Source organism: Podarcis erhardii (assembly GCF_964252035.2).
Source record: "Podarcis erhardii genome assembly, chromosome: 1".
NCBI classification, from domain to species: Eukaryota; Metazoa; Chordata; class Lepidosauria; order Squamata; family Lacertidae; genus Podarcis; species Podarcis erhardii.
In genome coordinates, this window is record NC_138497.1 from 121,042,028 (window position 1) to 121,060,203 (window position 18,176).

General features: G+C 43.3%; 1 protein-coding gene across 1 annotated transcript in view; it reads right to left on the reverse strand.

Moving 5' to 3' along the window:
- Positions 1–2,332, reverse strand: part of TFPI (tissue factor pathway inhibitor) — a 47,813-nt gene extending 45,481 nt beyond the window's left edge. The window contains exon 1 of the mRNA XM_081849086.1: positions 1,834–2,332. The gene's annotated coding sequence lies outside the window, so the exon portion shown is untranslated. The remainder of the gene's footprint in view (positions 1–1,833) is intronic.
- Positions 2,333–18,176: the final 15,844 nt, after the last annotated feature.

An 18,176-nucleotide genomic window follows, 5' to 3' on the forward strand; every position in this document is an offset into this window, starting at 1 on the left:
CTCTCTCTCTCTCTCTCCCTCTCTCTCTCTCTCTCTCTCTTCCCAGGGCAAGGTGTTTTCAGATTTTAACCTTTGCCTGTATTTGCGAGAGTGGTTCTGTACATTAAATCCCCTCCTGAGAAATAAGGCAGTTCAAGGCCACTTTGTGGCTTTCAGATAATGAAGGGGGAAAAATGCATCTTGTTTCCTGAGTTGCACATATAAGCTTACAGGCTAAAATGCACTAATGCCTCTCCAGCTAAGGCTACAAACCTATGGAAAGTTTACATGGGAGTAAGTCCCATTGAACTCAGTGGGACTTACTTCTCCGTCAACCTACATAGGCATATATTGGGCATGTCAAGCAATTCTCATTGCTCTCTAAATCAGGGATGCGGATCGTGTGGCTATTCAGGCATTGTGGGACTACAGATGCCATCATCCCTGATCTCTGACTAAGTTGACTGGGACTGATGGGACATCTGCAGAGCCAGAGGTTCCCATGCTTGCTCTAAAACAGTGTTTCCCAAGCTTGGGTCTCCAGCTGTTGTTGTACTACAATTCCCATCATCCCTGACTATTGGTCTTGCTAGCAAGGGATGATGATGGGAGTTGTAGTCCCAAAACAGCTGGAGATCTAAGTTTGGGAAACACTGCTCTAAAAGTTTGCCTTTATAAAGTTGTCCATAAAAGGTATTATAATACTTGGCTGCTCCCTCTCTTGAAGCCCAGCCAAGTCCTTTCTGGTACATATTGCTTTAAAGTACAAGTAGTCAATGTGTTGTAGTTTAACTACAACTTCCATCAGCTCCAGCCAGAATGGTCAGGGAAATTTGGAGGTGCAGTCCAGGATCAATTAGAGCACGGTTTCCCAGACTTGGGACTACAATTCCCATCATCCCTCACAACTGGTCCTGCTAGCTTGGGATGACGGGAGTTGTAGTCCAAAAAATGGCTAAGTTTGGGAAACACTTATCTAGAGGACCCCACATTGGCTGCCCCTGTTTTAAAGTGTGCAAGTAGTTGCAGAGTAACTCCCCTGATGATTTATGTTTCAGCTGCTTTTCCTGGGGTTCATAATAGGTCTGGGTTTTTATTAAGGCTGGAATCTGATGAACACTTACATGAATCAGAAAGCCTTGTTTCCAAGTAGAATATGCTTTGGATTGTGCCGAGCCAAGGAAATGAAGAGCCCAAGTATAAATCATGGGAAAATTTCTTTTCCTCAAGCGCTAAGTCTGTCTTTTTGTTGCAGTGTACATGCACGACGGGATGCGGGTGGCGCTGTGGGTTAAACCACAGAGCCTAAGACTTGCCGATCAGAAGGTCGGCGGTTCAAATCCCCGTGACGGGGTGAGCTCCCGTTGCTCAGTCCCACCTCCTGCCAACCTAGCAGTTCGAAAGCACCTCAAAGTGCAAGTAGATAAATAGGTACTGCTTAGGCAGGAAGGTAAACAGAGTTTCCGTGCGCTGCTCTGGTTCGCCAGAAGCGGCTTAGTCATGCTGGCCACGTGACCTGGAAGCTGTCTGTGGACAAACGCCGGCTCCCTCGGCCAGTAAAGCGAGATGAGCGCCACAACCCCAGAGTCTGCCATGACTAGACCTAATGGTCAGGGGTCCCTTTACCCTTTACCTTTTACATGCACGACAAAGCTGCAGATGTCTACTTAGAAGTAAGTCCCACTGAGTTCAATGGACATAAGTAAACACAAATAGGCTGTCAGTCTTCAGTCTGCATACCCGATACATACCTCACTACAACACCCAGCTATGTGAAACCCACCTGGGAGGGTGGCGGTCTTTATCTAGCAAAATAAACAGCTTCAAATAGACAGAATCTCACCAGCTACTCACCAAGCAGCTCACAATGCCAAACGCTTCCTCAGAGGGAGAATTCCTGAGTGAATTTTGCAGCCTGCTCCTTCCCCTTCCCGCTTCAGAAAGTAAGGCCTTGGGGGCAGAGGGGAAGCAAAGAGAGAAAGAAAGAGAGAGAGAGAGAGAGAGAGACAAGGGGAGAAATGTAATCTGATCTCGCTGCCGGAGCTGTTAGCACAGCTGCAACAGCCTGATGTGACTGCTGTGCTCTGAGGTTGCCCCTCTTGACTCCGGAGAGGAGAGGCGTTGGGATTCCAGACGATCAGCTGCAATGAAGCAATAGCAGAGCTTCCTGTTCAGAGAACAGTGACCCCCGGCTGCGTTTAGGATAACCCTCCCCCGCAAAAACGCTATCTCTACAAAGGCACTTCCCAACGTATGGGAAACAGACTGAACGCAGACTGTCTGACAAAGTTCAGGCTCCGTTCGCAGATGCCCTCTTTGGTTCCCCAAAGAGTTAATGGCTCACGGTCCAACCCCACATGAAACACCGTGTCTGCAGACATGTTCAGACTTGGGCCGCTTGCAGCTACCAGATTCCCTGAATTCCGGCTGCCCCTGTTTACCAGAGACAGTTTGTGTTTGCCTGAAGTTTTCAGTGGTAAAACAGTGTCTCTGTTTTAGGCTTTTGGAAGGATGCAAGGAGACGTCTTTGAAAACAAAGGCAACAACAACAATCTTTATTACGGGCCAGAGACCCAACAAATCATTACAAAAGCAATGCACAATTCATACAGCCTACCTCCAGGTTAAACAAGCATTTTGTTCAGAATATAGGGATCATTGGTTCTTGCAACCACCGATAAAAACTTTACCACTGCTAATGTTCTAGCATTTGTCCGGTCTTCCAACAGGAACCTGACATGATGAGCCTCTGATTTTCCTGGGAAAGGTACCAGCAAGGGTAATATCAGTTCAGCCCCGGCTTGCTCATATTTTGCACAGTGCAGCAAAATATGTTTTATGGAATCGGTGTCTTGAGCACACGAGCAAAGTCTGTCCTGGTAGGGAACTCCTCTCAACCTGCCATCCAACACTGCAGAAGGAAAGACGTTTAGTCTGGCTTTGGTGAAAACAAAGGCAAAGCATGCGCACGTACCCAGCTGGAGTTATTCTGGTTCCAGCTCTTTGCTCCTTATGTGGATTTCCCTAAGATAAATGATGTAACTTGGGGCATCCAGCTGCATAAACCTGCAGTGCCACTGAAGCACTGGATGGCTGTGGTGACACAGAGGTGACACAGCAGCAGTGGCGTAGTGTGGGTTGTCAGCACCCGGGGCAAGGCAAGTAATTTGTGCCCCCTAACCCATGGATTTGTGCCCCCTAACCCGTGGATTTGCGCCCCCTAACCCTAACCCCCAGATGTTGCGCCCGGTGCGGCCGGCCCCCCCTGCACCCCCCACGCTACGCCACTGCACAGCAGGGCCATGGTGTTTTAGAACCAAACAGGCAAGTTGAAAAGTAACAAGTCATTTGTGCTGAATGTCCTTCACCCAAGAAACTGAAATTTGGATTTTCCTAAGATAGGTAGCATCATTTTGGTGCGAGGTGAGGATATATATATATCAAGAATAATATTTTTTTAAAAAGTTATATAGGGGAATTGAATTTAATTCTGAATTATATACCAGAAACGTGGGAGATTACAAGGGTTCAAAAAAATGGGTGTACCATGCCATATTGGAAGCAAAAAAACTTGTTTTGATGAATAGGAATAGCCACAAAAAGATTCCATTGAGCACATGGATTGACAATATGGACAGACTAGCTACAATGTATACGAACGAATTGCATGTTGATGCAAATTAAGAATGGATAAATAGGAAGAACTCTGGAGAGAATACTTAAGCGATAAGGCGGACAGTGGTGGGAAGTAGGGGGAGGAGAGGTGGGGAAATATTGTTAAAAAGGTGTAGTTATAGGTATATCAGTACTCAAATCTGAATTGTTAAATTGTGTTATTAGTGTTATTGTGGTTTTTGTTGTATGTGTTTTTTTGTGGTGGTTGTTTGTACTGAAAAAATTTAATACATTTTTTAAAAAGAAAAAAAAGATATGTAGCATCACTTTTAGTGGAATCCTCAACATGTCTATTTGGACATAAATCCTCCTGAGCTCTATGGGACCTGTTGTTGTTGTTTAGTTGTTTAGTCATGTCCGACTCTTTGTGACCCCATGGACCAGAGCACGCCAGGCACTTCTGTCTTCTACTGCCTCCCACAGTTTGGTCAAACTCATGCTGGTAGCTTCGAGAACACTGTCCAACCATCTCGTCCTCCGACATCCCCTTCTCCTTGTGCCCTCCATCTTTCCCAACATCAGGGTCTTTTCCAGGGAGTCTTCTCTTCTCATGAGGTGGCCAAAGTATTGGAGCCTCAGCTTCAGGATCTGTCCTTCCAGGGAGCACTCAGGGCTGATTTCCTTCAGAATGGAGAGGTTTGATCTTCTTGCAGTCCATGGGACTCTCAAGAGTCTCCTCCAGCACCATAATTCAAAAGCATCAATTCTTCAGCAATCAGCCTTCTTTATGGTCCAGCTCTCACTTCCATACATCACTACTGGGACAACCATAGCTTTAACTATGGGACCTACTACTAGGTATATGTAGGGTTGCAGTGCAAATGAGTCTCCTTATTACAGGACTAGGGGACACGGGTGGTGCTGTGGTCTAAACTACCAGGTGCTTTGCCATTGCGCCACATCCCTTCTTCTCTGCAAGAAGGATGTCTTCCACTCCAGTGGAGCTTCTTAAATGGCCTGTATGCTAGAGATACGTGACAAACACAGCTACTCCTTCGCTTTAAAAAGGGCAGTGTGCATGTGACCTTTTGACCTGTGCATTAGCTTTGTTAACAAATGCTTCTAAAAAGTGGTCCTTCCTTTGAAAAGAAATAGAATCTTGAACTGTATCCAACAGCAAACCATTGACTCTCGTCCAACCCTGCTGAGATCTGAAATGGTACCTTTGCCCTTCACTCTGCCTAGCATGTTCACGCAAAGGAATTTACCCAATACTTTTCTTTCATCTGTCAGGAATGCACGACCGCTGGAGATCAGAATATATATCATCAAAATAAACATTTTACTCTCTGTGTATGTTTGTGTGTAAGATCCAGATGCCTGGCTGAAATGACGAGAGCCTGAAAATATCTCAAGATCCCAGGGCTTTTCTGCTTGTTCAGGTTTTGTCCATTTAAAATGTATTTCTTGCAGTTTTCCTGTTTCATTCCTCAGCTGAATGCACGCAATTTCACCACCTTTTTTGGGGTGGGGGGGGAGGGTGTTTACAAGGCACTCGTGGAAGAGTTCCTCATGCAAAAGTTCTTGAATACAATAACTTGTGTTGTGTACAATGTTAGTCCTACACAGAATAAAGCCATTGATGTTATGAAAATGTTATATAGATGGTATGTAACACCAGTAAAACTTGGAAAGATGTATAAAGTTAGTAATAAATGTTGGAAATGTCATGAGAAAGAAGGAACATTCTATCATATGTGGTTGGAATGTAAAAAAATGAAAGGTTTCTGGGAAATGATTTATAATGAGCTGAAAAAAATGTTGAAATATACTTTTGTTAAGAAACCAGAAACTTTTCTGTTAGGAATACTAAGAAATGATATAAAAAAGAAGGATGAGAAGTTGTTTTTATATGCAGTAACAGCGGCAAGAATTCTGGTGGCACAAAAATGGAAACAGGAAGAAATCCCGACGAAAGAAGAATGGAGAATGAAGTTGATGGAGTACGCAGAAGTAGATAAGCTAACGGGGAGAATTCGGAACCGGCGAGACCAAATATTTACCGAGGACTGGAATAAATTTACAGAGTATATTAAAAATATATGTGAAGAACAATTAACGTTTGTAGGTTTTCAAGAAGCTCTGTGATAATAATGGAAATAAATATTGTTTTATAATAATTGTTAAGACTAATATGTTAAAAAAAAATATAGATAGAAGAAATGTGAATAATTGTGATAATAAGGAAAATTTCCAGATAGACTGAGGGAAGTCTGAAAGTGGAAAGATTAGAACTGGATGTAAACTTTGGATGGAATGTTTCTCCTTTATTGTTATATTTGAAAAATGTTATAAATAAAAAAAATTAAGAGAAGCTCAAAAAAAGAAAAAGAAAAAAAGGAGAATAAAGCCATTGAAATGGATAAAGGTAAAGGTAAAGGGACCCTGACCATTAGGTCCAGTCATGGCCGACTCTGGGATTGCGGCGCTCATCTCGCTTTATTGGCCAAGGGAGCCGGCGTACAGCTTCCGGGTCATGTGGCCAGCATGACTAAGCCGCTTCTGGCACACCAGAGCAGTGCATGGAAACGCTGTTTACCTTCCCGCCGGAGGGGTGCCTATTTATCTACTTGCACTTTGACGTTCCTTTGAACTGCTAGGTTGGCAGGAGCAGGGACCGAGCAATGGGAGCTCACCCCATTGCGGGGATTCGAACCACCGACCTTCAGATCGGCAAGTCCTAGGCTCTGTGGTCCTAGGCCACCCATGTCCCTTATTGAAATGGATAGATTTCAATTAATTTAGAACTAATTTAGAGCCCCTAATTTCAATGGGTCTATTCTGAGGAGGCCTTAGTTGGTCACAACCCCTAACCTTGCTCATTCATGCTGACATTTTGTACTTCTGCTGTTGATAAATGGGAGTGAAGAGGAAAGTAATATTACTGAAAACGTGACCTTTCCTTTGACATTTGTTCAATTGCCAGCATATCACAGCGCTAACCAAAAACTCAGCTATACAGCTGAAAATAAAACGTTTTTTTGTTTTTAATTTATAAACTGTCTTATACCGGGAGATCACAGAACAAAATATGTTGTAAAGTGCAATATACAAATGTGACACTAGATTGCGAAAGTGAGCTATGCAAAATTTAATGTATTTTTCAAAACTTTTTTTAAAAAAGCATTTTCACGGCGTTTCTTATATGTGTGCAGATTCCACCCTAGTAAGGAGTAACTGCATTTGCTCGCATTTAGGCCTTGCTATCCTTGTATCACACTTCTTCCTCCTCGTCCATTGTCTTCCCTTTTATCAGTTGCAGACTGTAGGCTGCTTGGGCCAGGGACAGCTGTTGATTCAGCAAGATGCCTCTGCTACTGTAAGGGAGAGGAAGGATATTGTCCCCACTCCCCGCTTCTCTCAGCATCCCCCTGCTGTAAAGGAGGGTCCCCAAAACTCTGGAACAAATTTCCAGGGGCCGGCAAGGTGCCTTTAGCACATAGAAGTAATTAGGAAAGCTCAGCCTCTCCTTCCCTTAGCAGAGGCATCTAGCTTAGGGTTGCCATATTTCAAAAAGTGAAAACCAGGACACCCCAAAATAAAGTTGTCGAGCTTCATTTAGTTTTTTTTTTTAAATAATTTTTATTGGGTTTTTACATTTTATAACAACAAACACACACACAAAGACAAAAACACACAAACACACAAATACAATTACATACCCTAATTTTCTTTACCCACTTTCATTGACTTCCCCCCACCCCCTCCTCTTACATCCCAGTTCCAAAATTAATTCAGCAAGTTCTTACCTAACCTCTTAAACATATTCATATTGTTTTTAAAAATTAAATTCTTTTTGTTTATCTATATTCAACTTATCCAATTCTCTTATAATCATTAATTTCTTTTTTTTTAAGGTCGATCTAACTTCCCTTCCACAAATTTTCCCTTTATTATATTAATTATAGGTCACATTGACCAAGTAAAACAAATCATAACATTTTATAGTTCTATTCTCTCTCCCCCCACTGCCCCGGTTTCTGTCCCTTCCCAGACAAATGTCCAAAAAACAAACAAAAAATAGTTCTTAGCCCGGATTCCTCACATCCGAGGCGTCTGATTCTCTGTCAGTCCCTCTCTGCCAACTATATTGGTAATCCTCTTTGTTGGTCCTAAGACCCCGAAGGAGTTCAGTCAGAGTCACATCATATTTTCTTTCATCCAGAATGTTAAAGAGTGTTTGCTGCGAAGGACCATCTAGTTTTCCATACTCAAGAGGAAAGTCCCAATCATGTCGAGCTTCATTTAGGAACCCCTGAAAATGGTTGAGCTTCTTTTAGGAAACCCCCAAAATTGATGCACTTTTAAAAACAAACAAACCCCAAAGTTGTTCACCTTAAAAAAAAAAAAAAAAAAAAAAAACGCCCAAAAACCCCTTCCCAATAATTCTGATTTTTCGATTGACTTGCCTAAGATCCAGGACAAAGTGTCGCCTTTCTAAAATTCCCCCTGGACTTCCACCTTTGAAATCCCAGTAATGTCTGGGGGAAATCCGGATGTGTGGCAGTCCTAATCTACCAAAATCAAAAGCTAATAATGTGTTCCGTCTTCTGTTAAATAGGTTGCTTCCATCATCCCTGACCACTGAGTGAGCTGGCTTGATTTTTCTGGGGAAAGGTCTTCTCAGCCAAAGGCCAGCATATAGATAACCTTTTACAGGGATGCGGGTGGCGCTGTGGCTTAAACCACAGAGCCTAGGACTTGCTGATCAGAAGGTCGGCGGTTCAGATCCCCATGACGGGGTGAGCTCCTGTTGCTCGGTCCCTGCTCCTGCCAACCTAGCAGTTCGAAAGCACGTCAAAGTACAAGTAGATAAGTAGGTACCACTTCAGCAGGAAGGTAAACGGCGTTTCCGTGCGCTGCTCTGGTTCACCAGAAGTGGCTTAGTCATGCTGGCCACATGACCCAGAAGCTGTACACCAGCTCCCTCAGCCAGTAAAGCGAAATGAGCGCCGCAACCCCAGAGTCGGCCACAACTGAACCTAATGGTCAGGGGTCCCTTTACTTTTGCCAGCTCACTATCACAGACTGTCAGCTGATCCTAATAAAATGGGTATGGTGGTTGCTTATCTGCATGCAAAAATATCAACCTCGAGAGAAACTTGCACGAAAATGCTGATTTATTTCCACGAGAAAACACCTCAAAACCACAAATTGCTGCAGAAATGTGGGGGCCTGAATTTAAGATTGTAAAAATAAGAGACTGAGAGAAACCAGAATGGACAAGCTTGCCCATTCCTTGCAGGGGTCAATTACCCCCTTCCCTCCTGTTCCATTAAGGTTTTGTTACATATAATTGTGCTATACAGAATAGTTTGCTTCTAACTTCCAGCATGGTTCTGTGGCTTAATAGGCAATGACATTAGTTATCTTATATGGCCCTCTGCTGCCAGCTTTCAAACTTACAGGGGCTTTTTTTTTTTTTTTAAGTTCATTTAAAGATATTTAAGATTCTCCCCTTTTCTGCTGCTGAGTGATACTGGTGATTCTATGCCTGTCAGGCCACAGAGAGTCACCTTATAAGGACTCAGCTATGCAGCTGCAAATACAAGAGGTTTTTGTTTTTTTTAATTGAGAATAAGGCTTTATTTATTTCTAAGACTTTTCCATCCTGCCTTAGCTCTTTGAAGAGCCTCCAAGGCAATAGAATAATTTCTTAAATCTCCAGCTTCCCCTTCCTTGTATCCCTGGTGAGAAAAGCTAATCATGGCTTTTTCCCCTTTGGTAATTTAATCAGGGGATGCAACACTTTAAATGGTCTAATAGATTTGCTGAATCATGAACTCTGTACATGCACAGAGGCTATGGCCCTTGAATGCAATTTCTCTTCAGGGAGTGTCACCACCTAGCTCCATGGGATATTGCTTATGGTCAGTCAAAGCCCAAGCAGGGATTTGTGGAGGGGAATGTTGCTGAGAACACAAAAAAACAGCAGTAAAACAACTACCTGTTTCCTTTCAAATGGATCTTCATGCTGAATGTAAAGCACAGACCCTCATTTTTCAAGGGAAAAAGGAGAAGAGACTTCACCCCAGGTGTTAGAATGCCGCAAGTAATGTAACGACAGAACAAAACAAGATGCGTTATTTCGTATGATACAGAATCCTATGTGCAATTCTAGTAGATTGTTGTTGATGTTTAGTCATTTAGTTGTGTCCAACTCTTTGTGACCCCATGGACCAGAGCACGCCAGGCACTCCTGTCTTCCACTGCCTCCCGCAGTTTGGTCAAACTCATGCTGGTAGCTTCGAGAACACTATCCAACCATCTCGTCCTCTGTCGTCCCCTTTTCGGCTTTACTCACGGGTCACGTTTTTCACCAAAATTCTGACGTTGTCAAAGTCACTTGAAAACGGCGCCAAACACCTGCAAATTGCACGGTGTGATGTTTTGTGCTGCGTACGCCCCGTTTCCAGGTAGGCCAAAAACTGAGCCCTTGGTGCCCTTACCCGCGGTTTTCGCCCAAATTCTGACATCCTCCGATTCACTCAAAAATTGTGCCAAACACCTGCAAAATGCCCCCCTGCCACTTTAGGCTGTGAACACAGTAGGTGATCAAACACCTCTCTTTCCGTCTTTCTTTCCTTCCCTCCCTCCTCTGATGCTTCCTTGCATCTCTGCCTCTCAGAGGCTTGTTTTTTCTTTGGTGCCTCTGGGACTGGCCAGGGGATGCTGGTTTCGAGGGGCTGAGGTGGCCTTGGAGGATGCAAGCAAGTGGCTGTGGGAGCCCAGCCAGCCAGCCAGTCTGCCAGCCCTTGCTGTTGGGAATGGACAGAGAAACGGGAGACCAGGCAGGCAGGCAGTGTCCTGGCCTTTCTTCTGCTTGCTGTGTGCAAGGCCCATCTGGAAGCTGAATGCCTGGTGGTGAAGGGGAGCCTTTCCCCCCATGCAGGCATGGCAAATTATAAAACCATATAATCATATACATTCTCTCCCCCCCTTTCTCCCCCTCTTCATCCCTCCCTCCCCCCCACCAAGGACCTCCCTCAGCTCCTCTCTCTGATTTCTCTGCACATATTGTTCTCTGCAAGTTATAACATTATACATATCCTTACCTTATCTATCAAATAATCAACAAATAAATTTGTGAATGTTTATTCAAAACCTGCCAAGGAGTCCAATTCATTTTGCTGTCCTTTTAAATAATTTGTAAAAAGTTCCCATTCTTCCTTAAAGTCACATTTATCCTTGTCCCGCAGTTTAGATGTCTATTTAGCCAACTCTGCATAACTCATCAATTTTTCTTGCCACTGTTCTTTTGTTGGGATTTCCTCATTCTTCCATCCTTGTGCTAGCAAGACTCTTGCCGCTGTTGTAGCATACATGAATAAATTCTTTATTTTTCTTGGCAGGTCTTGTCCTACAATCCCTAACAAAAAATGCTTCTGTTTTTTTTTGTTTGTTTTTTTACAAATGTCATTTTAAACATAATTTTCAATTCATTACATATCATTTCCCATTTTTTTAAAAAAATTCTGTACATTCCCACCACATATGGTAAAAAGTCCCTTCTTTTTCTTTACATTTCCTACATATGTTTGTCTCTTGTTCACCTTTGGGCAGTTTCCATTGGGCCGCTAAGGCTGGGGGCAGCTTCCTTCCAGGGCCCTATGGGACAGTGTCTCTTTGGCACCTCTCTTTGGGGCAGGGGTGGGGCAGCTTAGAGACCAGGTGTGCAGCAGCGACTGCCCAGAGGACTCCCAAGGAGAGGGGGGAGGAGAAGCGACTGAGGGAACACCCCCAAGGGAGGGTGTTTGAAAAAGGGTGAGGCTGCCAGTTCGGTAGGCAAAGCTTATCAAAGGGTGACAGAACTGGGATCCTGATTTCCACAGGAGTGTTGCAGAAAGAATATACAATGGTACCTCTGGTTATGAACTTAATTTGTTCCGGAGGTCCATTCTTAACCTGAAACCGTTCTTAACCTGAGGTACCACTTTAGCTAATGGGGCCTCCTGCTGCTGCCACCACACGATTTCTGTTCTCATCCTGAGGTAAAGTTCTTAACCCGAGGTACTACTTCCGGGTTAGCAGAGTCTGTAACCCGAAGTGTTTGTAACCTGAGGTACCACTGTAGTTGGTCAAGAGAGCCATGGGCTCTAAAAGGTTAAAAACCTCTGCTGTAAAGAAAGAATGTCGTAAGTCAGTTGGGTAAAAGGAGGAGGAGGAATACTTTAAAGACTGAGGGGGATTGATCCCAGAGAAGGCAAACTGAAAAAATTGAGGGTTCTTTTTTTGGTAATATATAAATGTGAGGTTATCAAAGCAGAAAGAAAGGCTGGAGGCCTACACATATGAAACTGATGCCACAGATAACCAAAATCTCTCCAGGAGATGGCAACCAGGAGGAACATATTAATATTAAAGGCAACAGGGCTTTGGCCACGAGATAAAAACTGTTCAGAATACAGGCTTATTAAACCTGAAGATAGGATATCTGGATGAAATTGGAGGACATCTGCAGCCTAGCTATTGACTGATGCTTATAGATAGTTCAGTCAGACAGGAAATTATAGGAACGTAACAGTAATTACATTGCAGACTCAAAAATGCTCACTGCTTAATCTATAGTCGAGATGTTTATCACATCAAAGCAGATCCTGAATTGGTTGGATGGCGATACGCAGCTGGAAGAATTAAGTGTAAACATATTTCAGATTAAAGAATTGTAGCAGTTTATGCTAATTTCACAAACTTTTTAATTGCCCTGTAGTAAGTTATAAATTGAAACTGGTGAAACATATGGTAAAATGTTGGATGAAAGTCCATAAGAAGCATGCATATAAACGATCAGTGGCCAAGCAAATTTGATTTGTAGGAGTATTTTTTTAAGCTGTTAATAATACACTATATTGATAAGAGTCAAATTGGGAAGAGAGCTGAATATTTTTTTCTCTAATCCAATGCTGTACTGGGTTTATTTCATTTATTCATTCATTAAATTTATATACAGCGCTTCGTCGAAAGAGCACAGGGCAGTTTATAACTTTGTTGGCATCTGTCTGTCTTGAGAGACAATGGAGTGCACCTCCAGGGGTGAAGTCAAACTGCTGCATTAGCAACATCAACGTGACCTCCCCGAGGTGCAAGCCTGGGTAGCATGTATGGAGGTCATCTGGAGGCCCAGATGAACCCCCCCCCCCAGCTCTCAGCCTCGTTGATGTGGCCCAAAGAAAGCAGAGCAATATGTTTGGCACCAGCTTGGCTGCAGGAGTTGCCAGAAGGAGACGTACAAAGGCACCATCTAACCGTCTTAGGGGACTTGTGTACTCCATAGCCTTTTCTTCTCATGAAGATATCCCACAAGGCAGTGCAAGGTTAGGATCTGTTAGGATTCTTGCTCTGTGTTTGCAGTCATGAGATTGTTGTCTATCTCATGACGGTGTATGTTTTCATTCCACAGTGTGGGAAGTGGCGGAGACAAGATGTTTTGTGTTACTGTGTTCTGGAATATAGGACTATTGTCCTTTGTCCTTTCTTTCTTTGCTGTCTGATGAGAAAGAGGAAGGAGCTAAGACAGAATGCTCCGAGTGTATTATATGTAAATAAAAGTAGATTAGCCAAAATGCTGTGCTACTGGTACTGTTACACAAACCGTGAATACTCTGCAGGATCCCTAAGCGTGCTGATGCTTCTTGGTATCAGTCGCTGTAATGTTAGGACTGAAGAAAGGTTTTGAAGCTCCCGAACGACAGGCCAGGAGGGAAAGAACATGGCAGTAGGGGATGTGTCTCTGCCAGGGTCCTACATGAGAGTAGGATGCTCCTAACAGGATCCGTGTTTTTCTTCTCCCAGATGAGCTACCTTCCCAGGTTGACAAGCCCCATATGCCCCACACTTCCCTCTACGGTATGAGAAGAAGCTGCCTACTTGACCATTGGGCCCACTATTGGTCTCATCCACTCAATCTGCCAGAGCCTGTCTTCGCACGCAGGGGAAGTCCTTAACTCACCGAGGGTTTGAGACCCATCGGCTACCCTCACCTGGTTTAGCTGGCCAATCTATGCCGTTGCCAAGGGGGTGGCCGCTGTCTCATGCCGACAGCTTCTAGAGGCCACAGGCGAAAGCTGAGTGCAGGGAGGGAACAAAAAGTGGACAAACTACCTCAGAAGGAGCATGACACATAGGGTTGCCATACATCTAGGATCGGACAGCATTTTGGCGTCCGGGCGGGATTTTTGCCAAATTGGCAAAATGTCTGGGAAAACCCAGACATATGGCAAGGGGGTATTTAAAAAAAAAAAGAAACAAATTGTCTTGGTTGACCACAAACTTGACATGAGCCAACAGTGTGACGCAGCAGCTAAAAAAGCCAATGCAATTCTAGGCTGCATCAATAGGAGTATAGTATCTAGATCAAGGGAAGTAATAGTGCCACTGTATTCTGCTCTGGTCAGACCTCACCTGGACTATTGTATCCAGTTCTGGGCACCACAGTTCAAGAAGGACACTGACAAACTGGAACGGGTCCAGAGGAGGGCAACCAAAATGGTCAAAGGCCTGGAAACGATGCCTTATGAGGAATGGCTAAGGGAGCTGGGCATGTTTAGCCTGGAGAAGAGGAGGTTAAGGGGTGATATGATAGCCATGTTCAAATATATAAAAGGATGTCACATAGAGGAGGGAGAAAGGTTGTTTTCTGCTGCTCCAGAGAAGCGGGCATGGAGCAATGGTTCCAAACTACAAGAAAGATGATTCCACCTAAACATTAGGAAGAACTTCCTGACAGTAAGAGCTGTTTGACAGTGGAATTTGCTGCCCAGGAGTGTGGTGGAGTCTCCTTCTTTGGAGGTCTTTAAGCAGAGGCTTGACAACCATATGTCAGGAGTGCTCTGATGGTGTTTCCTGCTTGGCAGGGGGTTGGACTCGATGGCCCTTGTGGTCTCTTCCAACTCTATGATTCTATGATTCTATGAAATTTAAAAATCCCCCAAAGTCCGCAAACTTATTTTGGGGGGAGGGGAGATGTTCCCCTAAAGAGCTCAACAGCTTTGTCTGGATTTGCAGTTTTGGGTATATGGCAACCCTAAGGACACGTTCCCCACCAGAGATACTACCAGACCTGAACAGGGAAAATAGAGGATTGTAGAATGTAAACTAGGACACATGATCACCCTTAATCATGGAAGGGGTCCCCCTCAGGACATCTGACCCTCAGGCTCTTTATACCTGATATATTCAGGGAAAGGGCTGCAGCTCACTGACAGAACATGTGCTTTTCATGCACAAGGTCCTAGTTTTCAACCTGTGCCATCTCCAGCCAGGGCTTGGAGAGACACTTGCTGAAACCCTGGTGAGCTGCTGTCAGTTAGTGCAGACAATACTGAGCTAGATGGAGCAATGGTCTGACTCAGTACAGTCATACCTTGGACCGCGTCAGATGTTCGGCTTCCAAAAGAATGTTCAAAAACCGGAACACTCACTTCCAGTATTCGATCGTTCGGGAGCCAGAATGTTCGACTCCCAAGGCGTTTGAGAGCCGAGGTACGACTGTATATGGCAGTTTCCCAGGTTCCTAAAATGTATTTATTTATTTATTTATTTATTAGATATTTTATAAGTTGAATATAAGAATAACATACAATCAAAAACAAGCAATCAAATACAGTTTTTCCCTGCCCCCCCCCCAAAAAACAGCCCCAACTATGTCCAGGTAATTACATAAGTAATATAATCAAATAAAAAATTATTTCTACAGTTGCTGGTTTAAGAAATATCATTCCACATGCTCCCATGTGTCTTAGGGGTTTGAATGCATGTTCTTTCTTTTGAATGTTAATGGCGTTGAAATGAAATGAAGTAGTTCTAGTAATAAGATAAAATAAGAATATGCAAGAATGGATTGATATTAGACGAAAATTTGAAGCTATAATATGTGAGGATAAATAATTAAGGATAAATTAAGAGGGTATGAATTTGCTGAATAAATTTTTAAATGGAATACCAAAAAGGGAGGTGTGAGGAAGTCAGGAAAATAAGTAAATGAACGGTAAGATACTAAAAAGAGGGATTTTTATTTTTTATTTTTCTTTGGATGTTAAATTTTGGTTTTTGTATTTTTCTTGTGTTTTTTGTTTATCGTCTTGTAACTTTTTTCTTGTTAAAAATTTAATAAAATATCATTAAAAAAAAATTAAATACATGTTCTTTCTTTGATGCATATGTAATAAAGGAGGACCACATTATGTAAAAGTTATGTAGTTTCTCACGTTGTTTTCTTTTACGTACCCTTTCTGTTAACTTTTCCATCAAAAGTAATTCCCAGACATAAGCATACCAAACTTCATGTTTAATGTCCATCAGCAAGACGTGCTGCAGTTATAAGATGTACAATGTATTTATTACACTTGTTTACACCCCACTTTTGAGGATACAAATCTCTCCAAAGTGGATTACCAAAAAAATAAAATAAAATGCAGACTCACAAACTGCCCTCAGAAGTAGGACTCCCTAAGCCAAAGGCTAATTTAGTATGCTCTTTCTCTCCCCTCCCTCCCATCTTCTTCATTGATTCAGCTCTCTTTTGGAAAAATAGGGAGATGAGGTGTTGCATATGGGCTTTCTGGCTGAGCTGATATTCTAAGTTGCAGCAAAGACATCAGGAAAGACACTCCTTGCTGAGTGTAAATAGCAGTGTGTTCAACAGTTAAAGTGTTGCAATGCAACCAGAACTTCAAGCAGATTTTGCAAAGCCCATTAGATAATTAAAATAGCTCATCTGGAGTTAACCAAACAGGTCAGGGAATGTGCCGTGGCATCTTATCTGTGTCCCCCCCATCCATTAACAAAAGGTCTGGATGAAGTAAACCTGAGATGTCATTGTAACAGACAAAACAAATGAGAATGGATTTGTTGCTCTTTCGGTTGCATACAAAAACAACTTGCGTTTCTCGCTGGTGAAGAATAAGGGATGGAGAGTAGGTGATTTGGTTAAGATAAATGTTCCATTTTTAAAAAATCCTATAAGGAGCAATTTATAGCCCAAATCAATGTACTGACAGCAACCAGCTCTGTTTTTTTATTTCCATCAAATCCAGAGGCATCTACTCAATCCCTAAATGAACAACTGAGCACAGATACAATATGGGCTGGATGAGGGCCAACAAACTGAGCAAAAACATGGCCCGCAGCTCAGGAGTTTGAAAAATGAGGTGAAACGTTTTGTCCAAGGTGGGTGGGTACAGCATTTCATCCTAAATGTGTGATTAAAAATAATTAAAGGTAAAGGTAAAGGTACCCCTGCCCGTATGGGCCAGTCTTGACAGACTCTGGGGTTGTGCGCCCATCTCACTCAAGAGGCCAGGGGCCAGCGCTGTCCGGAGACACTTCCGGGTCACGTGGCCAGCGTGACATCGCTGCTCTGGCGAGCCAGAGCCGCACACGGAAACGCCGTTTACCTTCCCGCTGGTAAGCGGTCCCTATTTATCTACTTGCACCCGGAGGTGCTTTCGAACTGCTAGGTTGGCAGGCGCTGGGACCGAGCAGCGGGAGCGCACCCCGCCGCAGGGATTCGAACCACCGACCTTTCGATCGGCAAGTCCTAGGCGCTGAGGCTTTAACCCACAGCGCCACCTGCGTCCTTAAAAATAATTAGGCAGTGCTATTATTGGGAAGCCTTTTGCTTACTCTGTTTTCTTGGTTTCTGGCAGCTGTTCTCCTCACAAACAAGTCCCCCCCCCATGAGTTGATGCCTCTCTTCAAAATTAAATTCTACCCACCGTACAAAACCAATTTTGATCTCTTTTCCTGCCTCCTTAGGTGGGAAGCAAGTATTGATCTGCCCTGCAAGAATCTCACCCCACCTCTTCTTTGCTTTCCTCACCTTTTCCACTAGCTAAAAAAACCCAAAACACTAAAAAAAAAACTTGAACATCATCCTTGGGGGGGGGGGGCAAGTAGTTTCAAGAATGCAGAAACTGCCAAAGGGATTCTTTTATGCCGAATTGCCTTCAGATGTTCAGAAAATTGTAGACAATGCGAGGCCTTCTAGATGTTGAACTCCAACTTTCTCCATCTGTGTCCACTGTAGAGCGCCTCTATGAATGGACCTTGTGTCTTTCTTTCAGTGACGTAGGGCTGCCATTCGTCCATCACCAGGATTTCAAAGGCAGAAGTGACATGGTCACGAAAGGTGGATCATAGAGAAGTCAACCAAAAAACTGTGTTTCTTTGGCATTTTCGTTTAAAAAAAGGCACTCAACAACCTTAGGGTTTGTCTAAACAAAGCTCAATAGTTTGGGTGGTCTCCAATTTTTTTCTCAAGGTGTTCTGGTTTTTATACGGCAACCCTAAGAAAATGTCACTTTTTCCCCCTTTTAGAACAGCAGTCCTATTACAAAAAGACACCTTTCTATGCAAAACAGCCGTTTCCTAATTCAAAAATTTTGGTGTCTTTCTCAAGAAAAGCTCAACAACTTTCGGGATGCCCTGGTTTTTACTAATTGAAATAAGGCAGCCCTAAGCCACATATAATTATAAGTCAGTACCACATAAGTAGTTCCATGTTCACCAACACCAGTAAACAA